The sequence below is a fragment of the Hyposmocoma kahamanoa genome, unplaced genomic scaffold (genome assembly GCF_003589595.1).
Source record: "Hyposmocoma kahamanoa isolate Upper Pololo Valley unplaced genomic scaffold, ASM358959v1 80, whole genome shotgun sequence".
NCBI lineage: Eukaryota > Metazoa > Arthropoda > Insecta > Lepidoptera > Cosmopterigidae > Hyposmocoma > Hyposmocoma kahamanoa.
The window spans coordinates 8,861,764-8,868,682 of record NW_020654051.1 but is presented as its reverse complement, the minus strand read 5'-3'; positions in this window follow the sequence as shown (position 1 = coordinate 8,868,682).

Sequence of the window (6,919 nt, the reverse complement as noted above, 5' to 3'; positions counted from 1 at the left end):
TAGCACGACAAGGCGCGACCTGCGCGAGATCTCTGTGCCAGAATAGCAGTATCTCGCGCTTTATGATGCTCTCGCGCAAGTTGTGCAGTTTCGTGGTGGCCCTACTGGACATTTTTACTTATTCCAAATAATCGAAGCATTCCACGATAATAATTAACGTGTTAATAGTACACACTGTGATTATGGTTATTATAAATTCATCTATATTTTCTTATATTACACTTATAATAATAATATCTATATGACGATGCGTAATGTACGAATGTAAGTTTCACAGGTTACTGTGTCTGTGGAAGTACGTAGAATAAAATAAGTAATCTCTTATAATACAGTGAGTTTTATTCCTGTCACAGACCATTGAGTTTCCTTTTTTATTATTTGCCTTAACTGTACTCGCATAGCGTCTTCAAATTAGATCCTCGTAGAACTAAAAAAAATTACATATTTCATTAAGAAAGAAGATATCCTTAGAAGTCGTGGTACCACTATTTCGTTTAGTTGAGGTAAACGGTTATTTTATGGCGAACTGTATACGTTTTTACAATAAGATTCCGGAGCTTACATGTGTGTATTATCATTTTCTTACTTTAAAACCTACATTAAAAGTACTTAAATTGATGTATTAGATAAAGATATATGCAAAGACATGACTAGATTCACACAAATTTGACTCAAAGTGTATTATTCCATAGCATTCAAGTTCTTTTGAAAAGCAATCTAGAGTTTCTTGCTCGTTCTTCTCAAGAAAGTGAGCACAGTTAATGAGCAGTAGCTTAAAAAAGACCGACTTCAAAAGTTCGTAGAATTACATCTGCTTACACGCAAAATAGGCGCCTTGACGTCGAGTTGCGGACACTAGCCCGTTACACCAAGTACCAAGTACATCTGCTTGCCAAGTTGTATTGAAATCGGTTACTGGAAAGTGCGCAAAACCGGATTCATCCCCTAGTTTGCGACCCTTAGTGGTAGAATATTTTCTTTAAATTTAAATGTGACCAATATATGAGGTGCCTTCTTTCCAACAAATAAAGAATCATCAAAATCGGTTCACAAATGAGTTAACGCGTAACATACATACAAAAAAATACTATCGAACCTCCTTTTTGAGGTCGGTTTAACATGATTTTTTCAAGTGTAAAATTATTTTACCTATTTAAGTGATCATTTTACTTTGAGTGCTGCAGCACTACTAATTTTCACACAATATCTAGTTTGCAAAAGTGGCGGGACTGTGGTATGCACGAAAATTAGTAGTGGCGCTGCTGCAGCGCCACAAGGGCGCCACTGCAGCGCGTCTGTAAGCGTCTAATTTAAGGCGCTTTAATTGCCGCAGATAAGAATGAAGCCACTATTAGTAAGCATAGCAAACTAAATTAGTGTAACGGAGAAATAAAAAAACTGATCGCGCGTCTTCTGGCGAATACTTGCGCAGTTTCGGATTGTATCTAGTTTGTAAGCACTCACTTGTACATTTTAAGCGTTCACATGCCCAGCAGTGGAATCTAGTACTTTAGAAACTTGTGGGTGTGTGCACAACTTACGAAAGTAATGGATAATATACAAGGCAAATATAAATTCATTGTTATACATAGATTTGTATTTATACAGTTTTGCATTTACAAATAAATACATAGGGTCGTATTCTAGAACTCTACTCAATGCTCAAGTCAGGATTGCACTGGAAATACGACCCTAATGGCAAGGACTTGTGTATGATTTTCAGTGCTCACTCCAATACTCAAGTCCTGACTTGAGTATTGAGTAGAGTTCTGGAATACGACTCTGTGCCGTTCACAGACCTCATAACGACAGTGCTGCCATCTGCCAACACTGTTTCTGCCACTTCGTTTTATAAGGTCTTTAGATGGCGCTCAAAAAATCCCATCTCATGTCAATCATCACTTAATACCCAACGTTAATTTACCAACCGAAAATTCTGACTCGAGACCATTACAAACTCAGATTGTTTTCAACTATTTAATGAATAACCTATTAAGTAGTCATCCCTGTGTAAGTATGTATATAAATCAATTTACACCTATTTTAGTTGTACAAGTCTTTTAGAAATATATATAAATTGATCACACAGTAACTGTAAATACTTACAGTAATCGTAAGTACGAAAATTTCGCTTGTTGCCCGTGGACCTCCTGACAGGTTCACCACGGTGGACCACGACCAATTATTTCTTCCCGTAGTTCACTTACGCCCATTTGGGTGGACCATGGGCGTTTAATTCTTCCCGTAGCTCACCTATATTCACCTAGGGATTTTTCTTTTCTCATGAGTCACGTTGTTATTAAAATCCATAAATGTATGCAGCGCTCCCCGAAATTCTACCTCTATTAACAAAGGTAAGTGTCTATTATTGACAAAATACGTAATATAATTATATAAACGATTTATGTCGTAGTTGTAAATAACTTAACTATTATTATATGTGTGCAGGAATTAAATATAAACGAGCAACTCAACGTCTCGGCTCCGTATGTCATAATAGATAGAAAGCACTGTTTGTAAACCTTTGTTTTCAAACTTTGCGGTATGGGTGACGAGAAGACTCGACGTAATTTACCAAACGCTGCCCAGCCAAGCTGAATCCTCCTCTTGGCTTCCCTTTCGAAGTTGTTTCTGCCCAATTGCAAAATTTGGCCAAGGTAAATGTATTCAGAAACAACTTCAAGAAGGTGGCCATTCCGTGGCAAGGCGGATACTAGGGTGTCCAGCATTGGATGTAGCTCCTTCAGCGACTCCGCCATTAGGACTATGTCATCTGCGAATCGCAAGTGTGAGATGTATTCGCCGTTTATGTTTATGCCCGTCCTTTTCCAGTCCAGCGTCATAAACATGTCTTCCAATATCATAACATCCCCCTGTCTAATTCCTCCGCGTAATTGGTATTGCCATTTTACAAAATATTGCTGTCGCCTAATATAACTACGTTTGTGTGACCTATTCGTTCTTCCCCAATATTACCATTTATAATGCAATTTTCATTTAGTAGCGGCAGGTCAACATTTAATATTTGAACTATGTACTATTCGTATCGCAAACATGAGAGTCGAATTTTATTAATAATTATTTAAATTCAAATACGAATGCAAGTTAAAAGTGACTAGATATCTTTCGCAACACAACTATGATGAGACTGAAAATCTGCTTAAAATCGCACACACACTCACACGTACGCACGCACATACACTCTCTCTTTCTCTCACACAACACTCACTCACTAAACACACACACACACACACATTTCTTTTAGTTATTATTTAGTATAAATTATATATTTCCTCAATACTCTTATAGTCAATACCACTAACATGACATCCTAGGGGTTGGGTGCCTGGAGACCCATATTACAAGCTCTGCTTCGTTTGGGCTCCAGTTTCCCACAATACAATACTCTAAGCGTATATGTAATAATATGTTCTCTACTGTATTGTTACCTTGTTTTGCGTTGTGGAGATAAATAAAGATATTATTATTATTAAATCATGCCGTGCTATTGACACTGTACAACTTGTGTAAACCATACGTTACCAATTGACCAATTTATACTTTGTTTTAATTTTATTAATGCCATTGTTGCTGAGCACAAAAATGTCATCATGTCGAATGATAAATAAAACTGTTTACTGGAGATAAATAAATTTGCATGGAAACATGATAACCCCTTGTAACGTCTGAGAAGTCAAGAGCCTGGAGCGTGCTACTGTACTATCAGCAAAAAAAATAGCACGTACATGAAAGTTAACAAATGTTTAATGCAAGTAACTACTTTAACACGTTAAAGGCACAGGTTGCTCTATGAAGTATTTAATTTTACCTACTTATTATAAAAAATAAAATATCTTTATTCTCAGACAACTAAATGGCCCATAGATTGTTAGTAAACAAAACCCTTAGTAACTATGTTAGTATAGTAATAGTAATGAACAGCAAATACAATACTGTCCGCTCGGTCACCGAGGCGCACGTGTAGCGTGCAGCTCGTTGAACCTGCTTAGCACAGCACTGTCCAGCCTTCCCGCGACAACTTGCAGGAGACTGTTTGCGCTTCCCCGCACTGCGTATTAATGAGGCAACTTTTTTGAGCATCAGCGCAAAACGTCGTCTGTGTGCGCATCAGCAAACATACCTGACGCACTGCAGTAACGAGGAAGCCCCACCATCAACCGGAACAGGTTGTTATACAATATGCGCAGGGCGCTCTACGATCTTTGAGTATAACTAGTCCATAGACTGCTGGTGTAGAACGTTTGGCAATATGCCTTGAAAAGCGTGACCTTGACATCAAGTGAACAACCAGCAAATCTCCGAGCATATTCCCCCTTACAGACAGCGCCATGCGTTCCCTTTCTATATCACAGTCATATTTCAGGTCTTCGTTCACAATTTGCCCAAGGTACCTAAACCGCGCAACTCTTTGCAATGGCGAACCATTGAGGTAAACAGGAGGGACTGAGCCAGGAGGTCTGTTTCTGCCTTGAAATACCACGAGCTCACACTTTTTGGAGTTGTACTTCAGACCATGTTTTTCAGCGTAAGCCTCAAAAATAGCCACTAATTTATGCAAACTGCCAACTGTGGCCCCGGCAGCACAATGTCATCGGCGTAACTTATATTATTAAACCATACATGCTCTATGTGGCATCCGACATAGGTGCTGCTAAGCTCTCTGATTAGCTGGTCTACATAAATATTAAAAAGTCTAGGAGAGGTTAAACCCCTCTGCCTCACCCCGCACTCGAGTCTATATTGACCAGATAATACATTGGCCCATTTTACATTATGCTTCTGATTTGGTACCAATACGAAAAAATACTAACCAGTTCGGCAGTGACACCCGCCCTCTCGAGCTTTTCCCACAGTACATCGTACGACACAAGCGTACACGGGGGTCTTTCGATCTAGGTAGTATTTGACAGTGTGCTTTAAAGCCAGTATTGCACTCTCAGTGGACAATCCCGCCCCGAAGCCAAACTGGGCGTCGTTTAGCCTGGTGTGTTCACCAAGACGACGGTCAAGCACACTATCAAACACCTTGGCTATCAAAGTAGCAAGAGATATGGGTCTGTAATTTCCCTTGTCCGTTATATCTCCTGTCACATTCTTTACAATCGGTACAACTACGGTTTGCATTAAATTTTGTGGTATGTACGAATGCCCTAGGCATAGGTTAAATAGCAAAGTTAATACTCGCGGAAGGTGTGCGCCCGCATGCTGCAGATGCTCGATGCTGAGCCCGTCGAGACCAGGCGACTTTCCTCTTTTCATAATACTAATTTCATCATTGACTTGTTATTATTAACCTACTTTTTACGACAATTACTACAAGAACTTCGTGACCTTTTCTGCAAGCACCTAAGTAGTCTGTAGCTGCTTATTATAAAGTGGGTCACAATATTCGTAATTATGTAAATTTTTTTACTGGCACTTATTTCAATTTTATTTAATGAGATTTCGTCAAATATTTATAATAACAAATCCCGTCCTGTATCGTGCCCAGCTCAAATGTTTCCATTATACCTACTGGCAGCATTGTGTCGCTGGACGGCACAATGGATACCCGCTGAACCAACCCAGATCGTCGCTCTGGGTCGACCCGGAGCGATGATCGCAATTAGGTATGTAAATTGTTAAAATTTTTACTCGCATCCAAAGAGACTTTATAAAACCGATTGTAAATTAAATGTCTACTTTACAATCGGCGTACTAACGACTAATTGTAAAGTAAATACTTTACAATCGGTTTAGAAACATTGTTTTTGTTTAACACTACATTCATTCAGGCAGATAGCTCTGAAAAGGATGATTAAGACGCTTTACTCTTATAACTAATTGTTTACAATATTTATATAGGTATATTTAATATATCTTAAGTGCAAACAATCTGAAAAAGCTAAACGGATTATTACTCCGTTGGGTTTATCGTCTTGGTAGGTACGCTATCTTTATTGTAACGTTATTAGGACAAAAACTTTATCCGTTAAAATAATTTGACTGTGTGAAGACGATGGTCAAGATCAGCCAACTTATTGTTTTCATTACTAATAATAAGTTCATCATTATTTTTCGTGGCATTTCATATAATAGATATACATTTTCATAAATAGATTGTGACGTCAGTTTAAATGCATATTTTTTTTAACTTTATTTCTTCTAAAGACAATTTGTAATTCGGTTTGTAAATTAATAATAATAATAACGCACACACTCAACAATAGCCCTGCACTAGAGAAACCCTGAGTCGCGGGTGCCATGGACACACATAGACAACCACAAATTACACCCAAACTCACGAGAGAAATAAATGTAGGTCATACAAATATTTGTCCCGGCCCGGGAATCGAACCTGGGACCTCTGCGTGGCAGTCCTTAAGTATGGTAACCGTTCTGCCACAGAGGCAGTTAAAAATGGCAGTTAATAAAATTGCCCAAATAATACCCTTTCGCAGATAAAAATTTTATATCAGATGCAGGTTCTACCTTTCAAAGTTTTTGTAATTTTTTCATCGTATATACCCTTCAGAACTCAAACATTTCACAAAACATATTTGTAGGAGTTTGCAGTAAATAGTTTTACGCCTACAATAAAATATAACAAAAGCGGGATTGTATTGTTTTGTAGATCTTATCTACACCCCCAGCAAAGTCAAATGTGCTCTGTCCGGGGTAATATTATTATATTGTATTGATAACATCATTGGAATATTCCAATTCAATGTACTCGTAATTTTCTACCTTTTCATTTAAGTACGCCTATCAATTTTAAGTAGCAATATGGGCGTTTTCTGTTTACCGAAATAAATTTTGTAAGTCTGTCTGCACTACGTAGAAGATTACACTAAGGGTCGTATTCTAGAACTCTACTCAATGCTCAAGTCAGGACTTGAGTATGATTCAAAGCACTAGA